The sequence below is a fragment of the Podarcis tiliguerta genome (assembly GCF_965153285.1).
Source record: "Podarcis tiliguerta genome assembly, chromosome: 14".
Taxonomy (NCBI): domain Eukaryota; kingdom Metazoa; phylum Chordata; class Lepidosauria; order Squamata; family Lacertidae; genus Podarcis; species Podarcis tiliguerta.
This window is the reverse complement of record NC_139547.1, coordinates 49,377,435-49,395,544: the sequence shown is the minus strand read 5'-3', so window position 1 is coordinate 49,395,544 and position 18,110 is coordinate 49,377,435. Positions and strand designations below refer to the sequence as shown.

General features: G+C 47.1%; 1 protein-coding gene across 1 annotated transcript in view; it reads left to right on the top strand.

The window, feature by feature from the left end:
• The first annotated feature begins 5,975 nt into the window (after positions 1 to 5,975).
• Positions 5,976 to 18,110, top strand: part of TMEM184A (transmembrane protein 184A) — a 33,214-nt gene continuing 21,079 nt past the window's right edge. Inside the window, exon 1 of the mRNA XM_083413650.1 lies at positions 5,976 to 5,995. The gene's annotated coding sequence lies outside the window, so the exon portion shown is untranslated. The remainder of the gene's footprint in view (positions 5,996 to 18,110) is intronic.

Genomic DNA, 18,110 nt, shown 5'->3' with positions numbered 1-18,110 from the left:
GCAGCAAATTCCACTGTCAAACAGCTCTTACTGTCAGGAAGTTCTTCCTAATGTTTAGGTGGAATCTTCTTTCTCGTAGTTTGGATCCATTGCTCCATGTCCGCTTCTCTGGCGCAGCAGAAAACAACCTTTCTCCCTCCTCTATGTGACTTCCTTTTATATATTTAACATGGCTATCATATCACCCCTTAACCTCCTCTTCTCCTGGCTAAACATGCCCAGCTCCCTTAGCCGTTCCTCATAAGGCATCATTTCCAGGCCTTTGACCATTTTGGTTGCCCTCCTCTGGGCACGTTCCAGTTTGTCAGTGTCCTTCTTGAACTGTGGTGCCCAGAACTGGACACAGTACTAGGAGGAGAGACCAACCTTACCAGTTGCATCTTGGTCCCAGTTAAGTACACAGAGAGTAGCAGCCGGACAGCACAATCCTGATCATGGGTACTTAGAAGTGAGTCATCCTGAATTTAGTGGAATTTACTCCCAGGTGGAAGGAGTTTGGAATGCAGCCTTAATGATTACACTGGGAAACAATTTTTTTGTTGCATTGACACCTGCAGTTGTTCTGACCTAATTTCGAGGTGCTGATTTCATATCTGAAGTTGGTTTTGTTCTGTAAGCTCTAGTTTTTTTGCAATTCATGTTTTTTCACTTTTCATCATAATCTTTGTTTTTCACAAGAATTCAATATTTCATTAAACACATAGCCAAAGTAGTACAATATGAGCATAAATGTAAGTGGCTTATATAGCATTGAACATGACATGTACAGCATTGAAAATGACATGTATATCTAGGTACAGTTGGAGGTATGCAAAAAAATGTATTCCCTTGGGATACACAGTATAAAAGTTAAAGGGACCCCTGACCATTAGGTCCAGTTGTGACCAACTCTGGGGTTGCGGCGCTCATCTCGCTCTATAGGCCGAGGGAGCCGGCATACAGCTTCCGGGTCATGTGGCCAGCATGACTAAGCCGCTTCTGGCGAACCAGAGCAGCGCACGGAAACGGCATTTACCTTCCTGCCGGAGTGGTACCTATTTATCTACTTGCACTTTGACGTGCTTTCGAACTGCTAGGTGGGCAGGAGCAGGGACCGAGCAACGGGAGCTCACCCCATCACAGGGATTCGAACCACCGACCTTCTGATCGGCAAGTCCTAGGCTCTGTGGTTTAACCCACAGCGCCACCCGCGTCCCTTCCATACACAGTATACTGGGGAACAATTTTTTTTCATTTTCTGTTGCATGAGATTTTCACCCAGGTGTTATGTTCAGGTGGCTCTCCATCCCAGAAGCTGGGAGTAGACTTTAACTCCATCTCCCCTGCAGCGTGCAATTGCGCCTCACCCGAAGATTAAATCTTGCAACTCGCTTGGAAGACGGAGACGCCATAATCACTGTTGTCACTCTGCCTTCCGAGGCTGCAGAGGGACCCAAAATCTGGCAGCCTCTTTCTGGCAGCTGATGCGTCCAGATGCAGTCAATTAAACGGGTGTTTTATGGCACCTCTGCAAGTTACAAATTGGACAAGCGATTGCCAGGAAGGAATTATGTGGCACCTAAGCGTCCATCACCGCGCCGTAGCAGTGCCGTAATTCAGGCTGAGATGTGTGCGAGGCATAGAAAAGCAGGCCCATCGATCTGACGGTCTCTGCAAGGCAATCTGTCACCTCGCTGGTTCTCTGGAAGTGGTGGCTTTGGGATGCGTTTCGAATGCCGGGAGAACCGTTGAGGTTATGCAGTGATCATGACCGACAGGTGAAGTGGGAGCCTGCTCTGCATCTTGACACAAATGTAAGGGGAGCGTGCTGGATCAGGCCCATGGCCCGTCTCGTCCAGCATGCTGTTCACACGCAAGCAGGATCTGAGCACAAGATCAACACACTCCTGGGGCTTCCAGCAACTGGTGTTCAGAAACATTACAACCTCCAAGTTTGGAGGCAAGGCAGAGCCATCATGGATGGGGGGTGTCGCTAAGCCCTCTCCTCTATGAATTTGTCTAATAATAATAATAATAATAATAATAATAATAATAATTTATAGCTACGAGCTCTTGTGTGGGACAAGGGTGGCGCTGTGGGTTAAACCACAGAGCCTAGGGCTTGTTGATCAGAAGGTCAGTGGTTCGAATCCCCGTGATGGAGTGAGCTCCCATTGCTCGGCTCCTGCTCCTGCCAACCTAGCAGTTCGAAAGCACGTCAAAGTGCAAGTAGATAAATAGGTACCGCTCCGGTGGGAAGGTAAACGGCGTTTCCGTGTGCTGCTCTGGTTTGCCAGAAGCGGCTTAGTCATGCTGGCCACATGACCCGGAAGCTGTATGCCGGCTCCCTCAGCTAGTAAAGCGAGATGAGCGCTGTAACCCCAGAGTCGGCCATTACTGGACCTCATGGTCAGGGGTCCCTTTACCTTTACCTTACTAGCTCTTGTGCTTGGGTCCTGCCTGCAGGATTCCCACAGGCATCTGGCTGACCACTGTGAGAACAGGATGCTGATCCCTGGGACAGCTCAGTCAGTAGAGTACGAGACTCTGAATCTCATGGGTTCGAGTCCTGCATTGGGCAAAAGATTACTCTATGGTCCCTTCCATCTCTGTGATTCTGTGACTAGATGAATCATTGGCCTGATCTAAAAGGTTCTCATGTTCTTCATACAGTGGAGCCTCGGTTTTTGAACATCTCGGCTGCCAAATGTTTTGGAAGCCGAACACCGAAAACCCGGAAGTGAATGCTTCTGTTTTCGAACGCGCCTCAAAAGTCTAACAGCTTCCACAGCACTTTTTTTTTCTATTTTCCCCATTCAGTTTGCCGACAACCCTCTGATTGTCGAACATTTTGGAAGTCGAACGGACTTCCGGAACAAATTACACTTGAGAACCAAGGTTCCGCTGTAATCATTACTTCAGAAATCACCGGAGAGGATTTTGAGGAGAAATTTGGGGATCAAATCTGTTGAACAAGGGAAATAGCAAAGTTACACTCAGTAGGCTGTAAGTTCTTTTGCTTGGGAATCATAGAATCATAGAGTTGGAATAGACCACAAGGGCCATCGAGTCCAACCCCCTGCCAAGCAGGAAACACCATCAGAGCACTCCTGACATATGGTTGTCCAGCCTCTGCTTAAAGACCTCCCAAGAAGGAGACTCCACCACACTCCTTGGCAGCAAATTCCACTGTCAAACAGCTCTTACTGTCCGGAAGTTCTTCCTAATGTTTAGGTGGAATCTTCATTCTTGTAGTTTGGATCCATTGCTCCGTGTCCGCTTCTCTGGAGCGGCAGAAAACAACCTTTCTCCCTCCTCTATATGACATCCTTTTATATATTTGAACATGGCTATCGTATCACCCCTAAACCTCCTCTTCTCCAGGCTAAACATGCCCAGCTCGCTTAGCCGTTCCTCATAAGGCATCGTTTCCAGGCCTTTGACCATTTCGGTTGCCCTCCTCTGGACACGTTCCAGTTTGTCAGTGTCTCGCACTCCAGAGCAAAGCTGTCTCCCTTCAGTGCTGTCCAATAACGAAGATGTCCCAGTAGCAATGAAATCCATTTAAATTCCACTGGAACATCAATTCAGATGTCCTCACGATTAAGCACTTCCCAAACTCAAACAATGAGGACTAGGTCCTTGCTTTTGGCAATGGTTTGGATTCTTTGGCATCCAAATATGATGCAGAGATGCAACCCACTTGGGTGATGTTTTTATTAGACACCAGGAGGTAGGTCTACTATATGCTTAACGCCTTTCCCAAGAAGAGTATCTTGAGAAGGCGGCGTGGCGGGTGGGGGACTGGAACAGCAAGTCTGGCTTCCTGTGAAACATCAAAGCAGGAGACAGGAAGAGGGGAAGGAGCAAGGTGTAATCAGCAACAGAAAACTGAAGGCAGGAGGAAGTACAGTAAATGGCAGGCACCAGGTTTCTTTCTCTGCTGCCAGTCAGTGCTGGTAATTACTGAGCAAGAAGGAATAATGGTCTGACTTGGTACAAAACAGCTCCCTTTGTTCCTAAACTGTTTGCCCTCTCGCACAGCCCTGGAACTGGCTGGGCAGGGGTGGGGTTGGGGAGCCAAAGAGGCTGATTTGTGGTAGGCTCAGAATGGACAGAATAAAGCACTTCTTTACATATATATATATGGCATTTACATACACTTCTTTACATATGGCGACAGCAGCCACGAAATTAAAAGATGCCTGCTTCTTGGGAGAAAAGCAATGACAAACATAGACAGCATCTTAAAAAGTAGAGACATCACCTTGCCAACAAAGGTCCGTATAGTAAAAGCTATGGTTTTCCCAGTAGGGATGTATGGAAGTGAGAGCTGGACCATAAAGAAGGCTGATCGCCAAAGAATGGATGCTTTTGAATTATGGTGCTGGAGGAGACTCTTGAGAGTCCCATGGACTGCAAGAAGAACAAACCTCTCCATTCTGAAGGAAATCAGCCCTGAGTGCTCACTGGAAGGACAGATCGTGAAGCTGAGGCTCCAACACTTTGGCCACCTCATGAGAAGAGAAGACTCCCTGGAAAAGACCCTGATGTTGGGAAAGATGGAGGGCACAAGGAGAAGGGGACGACAGAGGACGAGATGGTTGGACAGTGTTCTCGAAGCTACCAGCATGAGTGTGACCAAACTGCGGGAGGCAGTGGAAGACAGAAGTGCCTGGTGTGCTCTGGTCCATGGGGTCATGAAGAGTTGGACATGACTAAACAACAACAACAACATATATATATGGCATTTCTGAAATTAAAGCTGCGTCCTCTTCAAACTTATCTCACAGGAATGCTACTGCAAACAAACACAGTTCAAAGAACTTGTCCTGTTATTCACTCACTGAACAAGCCCACTCTCCTGTAGAAATTATTCTGAATTGCAGTATCTGTAAATCCATGGTTTATCAGTGGTTAAAAATAATTAATACCATATGTTTAAACCACATTTAAAACACATGGCTTTCTCCCAAGGAATCCTGGGAACTGTAGTTCCACGTGGAATTACAATTCCCAACATCCTGAACAGTTCCCAGGAGTCTGGGGGGTGTAAGTCATATGCATTCAATGTGCATTGGCTGAGCTTTAAATATACCATGTGGAGCTGCCCCTTGTCAGCTCACAGCTCCAACCAGACCCCTTTTGCCCAACATTGTTCTCAAAGATCAGCTGTGTGCCTTGCCACCTAAGTCAGCCAGTAGGCTATACAGTGGTACCTCAGGTTAAGTACTTAATTCGTTCCGGAAGTCCGTACTTAACCTGAAACTGTTCTTAACCTGAGGCACCACTTTAGCTAATGGGGCCTCCTGCTGCTGCCGCGCCGCCGGAGCACGATTTCTGTTCTCATCCTGAAGCAAAGTTCTTAACCCGAGGTACTATTTCTGGGTTAGCGGAGTCTGTAACCTGAAGCGTATGTAACCCGAGGTACCACTGTACTAGCAAGAGCATTGCCATAAAACTTGATAGACCAGGGTTCAAAACCCCACTCGGCCATTAAGCTCCCTGGCTGACCTTCGGCCCATCACAGCCTACCTCGCAAGGTTGTTGTGGGAGGATAAAATGGTGGCGGGAGGAGAATTATGTGTGCCACTTTGATCAACTTGGAGGCATGGTAAAAAAAGAAGAAAACAACAAATAAGCAACCAGGAAATGTGGAAAGAATCGCCATCCCCGTCTTGGCCGGGCTCTCCGTTCCGTGCGCACCTGTGCCAGGTGTGGCTGGGAAGGGAAGCAGGCGGCGCCGCGGAAGGAGCGCCCAGGTGCCGGGCGACGTTTAGGGGCCATCTCCAGGGAGACGCGCAAACAGCAAAGGCCAGCGAGGCTGGGACTGAGCAGGAGGGAGGAGGAGAAGGAGGAGGAGTCTCTGGGGAAAGGAAACCAGGTGGAGGTACGGCCGAGGGAGGGCTCTCCGGGGCCGGATGGGACGAGAAGAGGAAGCAGCCGCGCTGGGAAAGCGCCGCGCTTCCTGGAGCTGCGCCTCCGCCCGTGCGCTCCTGTTGCGCGCCGGACGCAGGTGAGTAAGGGGGCGCGCGGCCGGGAGGAGGAGGAAGAGACCTTCCTGTCCCGGGGGGCAGGTGGGGCGGGAGCGGCCCTAGAGAGAGAGAGAGATCTCAGCCGGTTTGGGCAAAAAAAGAAGCAGGCAGGTCGCCAAACGAGGCTGCCCTTCTTTAACCCAAACTTGGAAACGCGCTGCGCTCCTTGGAGACGTTTGGGAAGTTCCATGGGAAGCGGGAAGTTTTCTTTTGATTGTTGACGTTTCTGTAGCAGAGCCAGCTGGGGGGCGTTGGTTTACTTTTGGGGATTCAGTTCTAGCCCACCTGTTTCTCCAAGCGGCGTCCGTGGTTCTCTCCTCATTTAATCCTCACAACAACCCTGTGAAGTAGACCGGGTGTCTGTGGCAGGTCCGAGGGTCGCCCACTGAGCTCACGGCCAAGTTTGTGCATTTGAACCCTGGGCTTCCAAGCCCCAGTAGTCGGGGACACTAATCAGTAAAACCACCGCGGTTCTCATGTTATTCCTCTCCCTCTTTCTGACAACCAGCAGCGTGTAAGGCCAGTCTCCCCATCTGCATGGATTTCTATGCCACATGATCCCCCTTAAGTCTCCACAGCCCTGCTTTCTGCTCAAACTGGCTTTCCGATCTAATTTATCATAGCCTATAGATCTCAGTCGAGGCTGGCCCTTTCAGAAGAAGGGGGCATTGCCCCACCAGCCTCAACTCGGTCACCTCTCTGTCTCCCTGCTTTGAACCGGTTCAGGGAGTCGCACAAGCTGTCAACCTCCTCCTCCTCCATCTCAACATTGCTCTTACAGAGGAGGAGGAGGATGGGGATAAAATTAGAATTACATGGCTCTCTAGTGCCACCTACTGCCGGGCCGCCTTGCCTCCCCCACCCCAGGCCTATGGGGCGCCAGTTGTCACTGGTCCCATCTTTTCCACAAGCAACTAGCTTTATAAGGATTCAGCCGCCGAAAGTTTGTTTGTGTTGACATGTGTGATTTCAATCCTAAAAACGCTTGCTGTTTTTAGAGTTTTTGGAGAACTTTGGGAGTGTGGCTTTTGTTTTTAGAACAGAAATAGTATGCCAACAGCACTACTTTTATTTTTTAACTGCAACACGCAACAGAACTTGAGTATCACAAGGTGAAATAATTTCTTTATATATAAAGTTGCTGTAGCATTTGTTCTGGATGTTAAATACATTGTTTACCTTTGTTATTAAATTGGTTGGGTTTGCCTGCAAGGAAAAAGCAGGGCATATATTTGTTTGTAAAAAATACAGCAGTGCAAATCTCTTGTTTTGAGAGCTAAGTTGGACACCATAAGAATATAAAGAACATCTGAAGTGCCTGCTGGATCCAGCCAATGGCCCACTTGGTCCAGTATCCTGTTCTCCCAGTGGCAAACCAGGTGCCCCTGTGAAAAACCCTCAAGCAGGACTCGAACCCAAGACCCATCTTCCCTCCTGTGGCTTCCAGCAACTGGTATTCAGAAGCATTGCTGCCTCTGACTGTGGAGGCAGGGCAGAGCCATCCTGACTAGCAACCACTGAGAGCCTTATCCTCCATGAATCTGTCTGCTCCTCTTTTAAAGTCATCCAACTTGGCGGCCGTCACTGTCCCCTGCCGAAGTGAGTTCCATAGTTTATGCAGTACATGAGGAAGTAAACTACCTGAGTTTAAAAACCAAAGTCTGACACTTGAAGCCCAATCCGACTCAGAAGTAAATCCTCCCCCCCCCCCGCAGCTCTCTGAGGCTTAAAGGTAAAGGGACCCCTGATCATTAGGTCCAGTCGTGACTGACTCTGGGGTTGTGGCGCTCATCTCGCTTTATTGGCTGAGGGAACTGGCGTGCAGCTTCCGGGTCATGTGGCCAGCATGACTAAGCTGCTTCTGGCGAACCAGAGCAGCGCACGGAAACGCCGTTTACCTTCCCACCGGAGTGGTACCTATTTATCTACTTGCACTTTGACGTGCTTTCGAACTGCTAGGTGGGCAGGAGCAGGGACTGAGCAATGGGAGCTCACCCTGTTGCGGGGATTCAAACTGCTGACCTTCTGATCGGCAAGTCCTAGGCTCTGTGGTTTAACCCACAGTGCCACCCGCGTCCCTGAAGCTTACTCGTAGGTAAATGTAGTCCTAAATTATGAAATCTGTCCTCGGTCGTGTTAAATTTAATTCCAGCATTCTGTATGAAGAAATATTTTAGGCTCTGCAGGCACCCTCCATTCGGGAGGAAGCAATGGCCGTCTTGTATAAAGCTGTGTGAACACAAGGGTTTTAGCGCGGAAAGAGGTAATTAATTTATGTTAAACGATATTTAGGTCCCAGTCCTGATATCTTTCACTGAAGAAAGAAGGGCAGCTCATTAAACACCCTTTAATATGCTAGCAATCTGCTTGTAATTGATTAATTCACAGATTGAACATGAAGAATATGTAATCTTGATGCAGGTGCCACTTTGAGGCTCTCTAATAAAATTAAGGGGTTTTGGAATAAAATTAAGCAGGTGAATTAATTTATCCCCTTGAGAAGTGTTTCAGCATTGTCTGAATTGAGTGGCGTATATAAGATGTTTTGAAAAATCCATGTAAGGGCTTTGGGGGGGCTTAATCCAAAGAAAATTGTGTATGCCTTAGGCTGTGCATTCAAGATGTACTTAACTGAAAAGTCAGCCCCGTGGGAACCAGCGGCATTTGCTTCTGAGTAAACACGTTTTGAGGCTTCATTCCAGTCTCCTTGGTTTCAGTGGTGCTTGGTTCTAAAGATATGTTTGTGTACCACAATCCTTATTGGGTTTACTCAATAGAAAGGCATAGTGATTTCAGCTGTGTTGAGGAAGTCTGGTTTGAAGATGGCACCATGATGCTCCAAAACATGGCTTTAAATGAGACTTGGAGGAGAGTGCACTTAAACTTTCTGAAGCCTAAGTTATACTCTTGGAGCTGGCATAGCCCAGTAGGACTGTGCTCTGTGTCTTTCATCCTGAGCCTTTAACCACCCCACCCAATCCCCCCAAAAAGAATCATTTAAAAAACTTTTCTTACAGGGATCCCTGGCATGCTGCGAAGTGCACTGCTAATGAGATCCCAGCTACCTTTCCCGCCCCGACCTGGCCACAGTGATCCATGCGACGGTCATCTCCAGGCTTGACTACTGTAGTTCGCTCTACGCGGGGCTGCCCTTGAAGCTGTCCCAGAAACTCCAGCGGGTACAGAATGCTGCAGCGAGGCTCCTCACGGGGTCTCTGCCTTGGGAGCATATTCACCCAGTGCTTTTCAAGCTGCACTGGCTCCCGGTGGAGTACAGGGTCAGGTTTAAGGTGCTGCTTTTGACCTTTAAAGCCCTTCATGGCCTAGGACCCTCGTACCTACGGGACCGCCTCTCCTGGTATGCCCCACGGAGAGCCTCAAGGTCCATAAATAACAACACCCTAGTGGTCCCAGGCCCTAAGGAAGTTAGATTGGCTTCAGCCAGAGCCAGGGCCTTTTCAACTCTGGCTCCGGTCTGGTGGAACGCTCTGTCTCATGAGACCAGGGCCCTGCAGGATCTGATTTCTTTCCGCAGGGCCTGTAAGACAGAGTTGTTCCGCCTGGCCTTTGGCTTGGAGCCAATTTGATTCCCTCCCTCTCTTTCTTTTTTCTTTTCCTTCTCCTCCTGCGATGAGGCTACATTTTAATATTTTAATGTTCCATTATTTTAATGTTGTACTTTACTTTTGTTTTTAAGTTGTAATCATTCATCTTGTTTTTATTATTGCTTGTAAGCCGCTCTGAGCCCGGCCTTGGCTGGGGAGGGCGGGGTATAAATAAAAAATTATTATTATTATTATTATTATTATTATTATTATTATTATTATTACCTTCTGCTCTGAATTCGCTCGGAAAAAACCCTACATTTGCCTCTGTTTGTATAAATTGACCGGTGCAAATCTGTGATAAGGGGCTGTGCCCCAGGTTTTTAAGAGCCCGGAAACATTGGCTTGCCTTCAAGTCCAGGGACGAGAGCTGAGCGATTTCTTTAGCTTGAGCTGAAGGTACAAAGCTGCCTTCTGTCATGGCAGGCCATTGCTCTGTTGGGCTCAGTATACCCTGCTCTGGCTGGCAGCACCTCTCCTGGATTTCGGGCATACAGAAATGTCTTCCCTGCTGCCTTGGACCTGAACCTTTCAGCTGGCAGTTCCAGGGACTAAGAGCAGACGCACAGCATGTATTTAAAGCATCTTCAGCACACATCAAAGAACGTAAGAATGGCCTGCTGGATCAGGCCAAAGGCCTAGCCAGTCTGGTATCTGGTTTTCAACAGTGGCCAGCCTGTGGGTAATCTGCAAGCAGGATTTGTTCACAAGAGCCCTCTCCCCTCCTGAATATTCCAGCAATTGGGCTTCAGAAGCATTGCTGCCTTTAAAGCACAGGGCTTCCCCCAAGGAATTCTGGGTACTGTAGTTTGTTAAGAGAGCTGAGAATTCTAACTCTCAGCCACAGCTCCCAAGATTCTTTGGGGAAGTTATGTGTTTTGTATGTGCATTGAATATATGGAGTGGATTTCTTCAAAGCAAGAACCATTACTATCAAATAATAATAATAATAATAAATAAATAAATAAATAAATTACTACTACTACTACTACTACTACTAATAATTTATTATTTATACCCCACCCATCTAGCTGGGTTTCCCCAGCCACTCTGGGCGGCTTCCAACAAAAGATTAAAAATACATTAAAACTTCTGTCATTCAAAACTTCCCTAAACAGGGCTGCCTTCAGATGTGTTCTAAACGTCAGATGGTTGTTTATTTCCTTGACATCTGATGGGAGGGCGTTCCACAGAGCAGGCACCACCACCAAGAAGGCTCTCTGCCTGATTCCCTGTAAGCTCCCATAAGCCCCAGCCTGCATAGCCAGGGCTGATGGGAGTTGTAGTTCAGCTGCACCCAGTGGGCTACAGGTTCACCAGCACTGATCTAGGCCCCCATCTGGCAAGTGGGAGCAGTTTCTTCCCTGCAGAAAGTGTTGGCCGGGTGATCTTGAAAGCCTGTGATGAGATGATTCTGTGCCTCGCAAGCCATCTTGTTCCTTGCAAGCGACTATTTAAAAATAATAACTGGGTGCCTTGTTCTGCATTAATCAGAGGTTGAAGGGCCCGTGCATCTGGCTCTGCCAGGTGTTCCTCTTATGGCTGCATAAGCTTTTTAACTCAAACACTCTTGGTGCACTTCCGCTGGTCAGTGCTGGCTGTGGAAGTTCTTGCTGCTTGTACTGGGAGAAGGTGTGAGGTCCCTTTGCGTTTATGCAGTGGCGTAGCATGGGTTGTCAGCACCCGGGGCAAGGCAAGTAATTTGCGCCCCCTAACCCGTGGATTTGCGCCCCCTAACCCGTGGATTTGCGTATATACATATACAGTGGTACATCAGGTTAAGTACTTAATTCGTTCCGGGGGTCCGTTCTTAACCTGAAACTGTTCTTAACTTGAAGCACCACTTTAGCTAATGGGGCCTCCTGCTGCCGCTGTGCCACTGGAGCACAATTTCTGTTCTTATCCTGGAGCAAAGTTCTTAACCTGAAGCACTATTTCTGGGTTAGCGGAGTCTGTAACCTGAAGCGTATGTAACCTGAAGTGTATGTAACCCGAGGTACCACTGTAGCTCAGGAAGGTTGAGATTCAGTTGACATTCCTGCATTGCAAGGAGTGATAACTCAGTGATGGCACATCATTTCTCACTCGCTGGATCATCACCTTGTCGCCGTGAGTGGGCTCTCCTAAAATTTTACGCATCACTTGGGAAGACAAGTGAACTCATGCCAGTGTACTGGAAGAAGCCAAGATCACCCGTGTCAAAGCGATGGTTCTTCAACATCAGCTTCGTTGGACTGGTCATGCTGTGACGATGCCTGTTGATAGTCTTCCAAAGTAACTACTCTATTCTGAACTTAAAAATGGGAAGCATAGTGTTGGTGGTCAACAAAAGAGGTTTAAAGACTCCCAAGGCAAATCTAAAAAAATGTAGTGTAAACGCAGACAACTGGGAAACACTGGCCTGTGAGCGCTCCAGTTGGAGAACAGGCTTTACCAAAGGTGTCGTGGGCTTTGAAGATGTTCGAACTCAGGACGAAAGGGAGAAACGTGCTAAGAGGAAGGCACACTTGGCAAACCTTCACCATGATCAGCTCCTGCCCAGAAACCTATGTCTCCACTGTGGAAGGATGTGTGGATCCAGAATTGGCCTCCACAGTCGCTTATGGACTCACTGTTAAGACTGTGTTTATGGAAGACAATCTTAATCGGCTACGAGGGATAAGAAGAAGAAGAAGAAGAAGAAGAAGAAGAAGAAGAAGAAGAAGAAGAAGAAGAAGAAGACATCATTTCCATGCGGCCAAAGGTGTAATTTGTTGTGTATTTGAAAGACCTCTGAAGCATCTCACTGATGGTGTGTCCTTTGGAGCACAACAGGCGCAACAGCAGAAAATGTTCTTTTGTTTGTCACTGCCATACAATAGTCTTTAACACTATGCTGCCACCAACAAGACTTAACAGGTCATTCCTGCAATCTACCAGGTCTATAGAAGGACAGGCAGGTGGCTTGCCAGTTAATCAGGTGCAGAGTTCTTCAGGCCTTTACCAGCATTTGAAATTCTCCAGGCCCATTTTGCAGCTGGCTATTGGCCAGTTGTGACCAAGTGAAGATGCCCCGGGGTGCACCTGATGTCTCCACCACCTGGAGGTGCATGCCTGGAGATTCTTAGATCTTGACTATTTCCACACACTAGCAGCGCATCCTGTAGAATTCTACCCATCATATTTTATCTGCACAATCGGAATGAATTTCAGGAACCAGAAAGCCAGGTTGAAAAATACACCTTTCGAGCACTCTAGCTGCAAAGTGGCAAGTAGGCATTCCATTTTGGTGACTGAAAGACATCTACTTCTGCTTTATTGACTATGCAAAAGCCTTTGACTGTGTTGACCACAGCAAACTATGGCAAGTTCTTAAAGAAATGGGAGTGCCTGATCACCTCATCTGTCTCCTGAGAAATCTCTATATGGGACAAGAAGCTACAGTTAGAACTGGATATGGAACAACTGATTGGTTCAAAATTGGGAAAGGAGTACGGCAAGGCTGTATATTGTCTCCCTGCTTATTTAACTTATATTCAGAATTCATTATGCGAAGGGCTGGGCCAGATGAATCCCAAACCGGAATAAAGATTGGAGGACACAAGGAGAAGGGGACGACAGAGGACGAGATGGTTGGATAGTGTTCTTGAAGCTACCAGCATGAGTTTGACCAAACTGCGGGAGGCAGTGGAAGACAGGAGTGCCTGGCGTGCTCTGGTCCAGGCGTGCTCTGGTCCAGGGGGTCAGGAAGAGGCGGACACGACTAAACGACTAAACAACAACAACAACCCTGGTTTCAGGAGCCATTTGGCACCTAGCTTATATATCTGAGTTTCTAACACTGCCCTTTACATACAGTCCTACCTTGGATCCCGAACACCTTGCAAGTCAAATGTTTTGGCTCCTGAAAGCTGCAAAAACCCGGAAGTGAGTGTTCCGGTTTGTGAACATTCTTTGGGACCCAAATGTCTGATGTGGCTTCTGCAGCTTCTGATTAGCTGCTGGAGCTTCCTGCAGCCAGTCGGAAGCCAGGGTGGTGCCACTGTACAGTGGTGCCTCGCAAAACGAAATTAATTCATTATGTGAGTTTTTTCATCTTGTGAATTTTTCGTCTTGTGAAGCACGGTTTCCCATAGGAAATGCATTGACGGTTTCCCAAACATCTTGCGAAGCAAGCCCATAGGGAAATTCGTCTTGCGAAGCAACTCAAAAAACAAAAAACTCTTTTGTCTTGCGAGGCATTCGTCTTGCGAGGTACCACTGTATCAGAAAGCCACCAAATGCAGGGCTCTATCTTTTCTTCTTCTTTTTAAATAGGACTATTTAAATAAAACAATAATTTATGCTAGTATACCTGGGAAGTCTCTCATGTTGTGGCCTCATGTTGATAAGGCGGCTTGGCCAAGCAAAGTCAGAGGGAATAATTAACCAGGTTCCTGCTCAGGACTGGGATTTAAAATCTATACGAAGCTTAGCACACTCTTACTGAAAAGCAAACAGAGGTTTAGGGTGTGGTTCCACAGCTTTGCTTATTTACTAGAGTTCTAGGAAGCAGTGGGTGAAAGGCTTGTTTCTGAACTACGATGTCGCTGGGTAAGATTCACGGGAATCCAGGCAAAACGCTCTCTTGTTTTTAACAGCATGTTTTCTCCGGCTCTGTGTGTTTGCAACGAAACAGGTTTTTCGGAAGGCAGGTTTTTCAACTGGTGGCTCCCCTGTGATGAAAGGTTGCAACATCTGGGATTTTTTTAGTTTAGAGGGGAAAGCGTGTAAATGGGTGGCATGATAGAAAAGCGTCTGAAATTATACGTGGTGAGTAGAACGTGGGCAGGGTTTTCTCCCTTCCATAACACTAGAACTCACGGACATGCAATGAAGCTGGACGTTGGCAGATTCCTGACAAGACAGAAGTACTGTTTTGCGGGGACAGGGGGCGGGCTGGTGTGGAGGCCTCCCTGGTCCTGAATGGGGTAACTGTGCCCCTGAAGGACCAGGTGCGCAGCCTGGGAGTCATTCTGGACTCACAGCTGTCCATGGAGGCGCAGGTCAATACTGTGTCCAGGACGGCTGTCTACCAGCTCCATCTGGTACGCAGGCTGAGACCCTACCTGCCCGCGGACTGCCTCACCAGAGTGGTGCATGCTCTGGTTGTCTCCCGCCTGGACTACTGCAATGCGCTCTACGTGGGGCTACCTTTGAAAGTGACCCGGAAACTACAACTAATCCAGAATGCGGCAGCTAGACTGGTGACTGGGGGCGGCCGCCGAGACCACATAACACCGGGCTTGAAAGACCTACATTGGCTCCCAGTATGTTTCTGAACACAATTCAAAGTGTTGGTGTTGACCTTTAAAGCCCTAAATGGCTTCAGCCCAGTATACCTGAAGGAGCGTCTCCACCACCATCGTTCTGCCCGGACACTGAGGTCCAGCTCCGAGGGCCTTCTGGCGGTTCCCTCATTGCGAGAAGCAAAGCTACAGGGAACCAGGCAGAGGGCCTTCTCGGTAGTGGCGCCTGCCCTGTGGAACGCCCTCCCATCAGATGTCAAGGAAATAAACAACTACCTGACATTCAGAAGACATCTTAAGGCAGCCCTGTTCAGGGAAGTTTTTAATGTGTGACATTTTAGTGTATTTTTGGTCTCTGTGGAAGCTGCCCAGAGTGGCTGCGGAAACCCAGCCAGATGGGTGGGTACAAATAATAAATTATTATTATTATTATTATTATTATTATTATTATTATTATTATTGACAGATAAAAGAAAGGACTTTTTCACACAGGGCCTTGTTAAACGGTGGAACTCACTTGTGCAGGAGGAAGCTGCAGCTGCCAACCTAGATGGTTAAAAAAATTAGGAGTAGATGGAGATCAATGGCTGCTAGTCAGAATGGCTATGTTCTATATATCCACTGCAGTCTTGGGCCTGTTACTCTGAAGTAAGCCCCATTGTGTTCAGTGGGTGCCTACTCCTAGGAAAGTGTGCCAAGGAATCAAGCCCAAGGCTTCCCATCCACCTTCTTGGCATGTTTCTGAGCATCTGTTACTTCCCCTCAGCAGATAAATTTTGTTTTTCAGCTTCAGGGACTGTGATGGTACATATTTATACCATCACAGGTCAGCGTGTTCCCAAAAGATTGCACTTGTTGATGTTCTGAAACCTGATGCGAGATGTTGCAAAATGTAACTCTCGAGATGAAATGTGCTCGATAAAGGACATCTGGCTCACAGCTCCTCTTCCAAGCTCGTTTTGGCCTCTGCAAATTTTAGGAGGATGTGGCAGTCCAGTCCGAGATTCCTTGCAATCGAGCCTTCGGCTTCATTAAAAACTTGAGCAGAACCTCAGCAGCAAAGGACTTACAAATGTCGCTGATCAAATGCTTAGAGGGCTGGATCTGAAGGAGATAAAGACCGGTGTGTGGCGGGGGACAATTGGCATGGTTCAGTGGTAGAGGACAGGATGGATAAAAATCATCATCATCATATTAATCATCAGATTTTTAAATTTAAATCAGATTTTTTTTATTTAAATCTGATTTTTTTAAATTTAAATCAGATTTTTAAAATAAAATGCTGAGCTGGATAGACAAATGGTCTGGCACAGGGGTTGGTGTTAAGATTTTTATCCATCTGTGCTGCTCCAGCAGTAGCACTATGGTTTGTGTACATCATGTGAGTGTCTGAGTGAGCGTGAGACAGGAAGTCTGAGTACTGTTGGAAGTTAGTTTCACTTCTGAAAGTGTTGCTGTTCTGTACTGGTGCTCAAAGAGCACAGACGTGCTGATGGATTCTCTATATACAGACTGTAAAATAGCTGCTGAATCTTTCTTCTGCAATGATATGCCAGAAGACAAGTGTGCTCCTCTCAGGAGAGAGGGGTCGCTTATCACCGGTCTCTCTGGACTAAGGGAGATTTATAGCCAGGGAGGACCATCAGAGAGAAGCCCCAGAGTCTTCGGAAGTTGGCGGCCTTCCCGGGCATGTTTTCAACAGGTTTACTTTGCCTGGGCCGGATCAGTCCTGCGGAGCCCCCTCTGTGGGCCAGATAATGAGCATGCCTGAGCGCATGCGCTCGAGATTTCTGGCGTCTACACGAGTCTGCACATGTGCAGATGTGATTTCCGATGCCACAGAAGAGAGTCCCCACACCGCACCATGCCGGTTAGCGGCGCGGGGACTCGCTGAGCGTGTGTCTTGGTTCTGGAGTGGCTCATGGGCCGGTTAAACAGCCTCCACAGGCCGCTTCTGGCCCATGGACCGCAGGTTGCTGACGCCTGCTCTGACAGCTTCCTGTGTGTTCCTCGGTGGCATGGATGCGGTGGAAAGACCATGCGAGTCTAGTGTCTCCTGGTTGCGGTTCAGATTGGTGGGGAACAGGATCAGCAAAAGGCATTTTTCCTCTTCTGGAGAACTGGTCTAACAAGCATCCCATATTGACACCAAGCAGGCTCCTTCGCCCTCCTCTTTTCAGCACCTGCTAAAAACATTTCTGTTTCGACCAGCCTACCCAGATGTTTAGAAAGCTGGTGCGAGTTTTTTTATCTGTCTTTAGTCTATTGTTGTTGTTTTTTAAATAATATTTATTAGAAGTTTCAAAGTTACAGAAAAAGAAAAAGCACAAGAAAAAGAAGAGAGAAGAAAAGAAAAGAAAAATCAATACATAAAAAAGAACAAAAAACACAATACATCAAAACACAAAAAGAAACAGAAACAATTAAAAACATCCTTATCTTTCATTAACTTATTTCCTCAACCTCCTCACACCTCCCTTTTTTGTATTCCAGTTATTAACTATATCAGCAAATCCTTTCCCTCTTTCACTGCTTTCTGTCATTTAATTATCTTAATTTATTTTAACATTATCTTACCATCAAAACCTTAAAGTTTATTTATACTTAACTCCTTATAATGTTTCTACTAAAGTCATGTAATTTCATTCCAACATTTCCTAACAATCATTAATTTTACAATATTTCTCTGAATAGATTTTTTAAATTTTTTCCAATCTTCTTCCACCGTCTCTTCTCCCTGGTCTCAGATGTCTTTAGTCTATTGTTATTCTGACTTTTGCTGAAGTCTTACATGGTTATTAACTTTCCTCGTTGTCTCATCTTTTTTTGTAAACCGCTGAGGTTTTTTTTGACAACCAAGCAGTGTATAAATCTTACGACGTAAAGGTATTCCTACTGTTCCTACAATCCAGCCTCCTGCATATATTTTGGACCACAACCCCCATCTTCCCATGACCATTTTTAATGCTGGCAGTGGCCGATGGGAATTGTAGTCCAAAATTTCCAGAAGGGCCCCACACTGCGTGCCCAGGACTTACTGTAAGTTAGATAGATGATGAATAGAGCTCTGTCTGTTATTTGGTAATGCAGATTGCTGTTCCTATTATATGGGCGCAGAATATATGTCTCACAGGGAGTACGCGCAAATAGTGTGCATTGAATCAGTACTGCAGCTTTTTAATTGCTAGACTCTAAATGGGAAATACACCAATCTTCAGATCGCT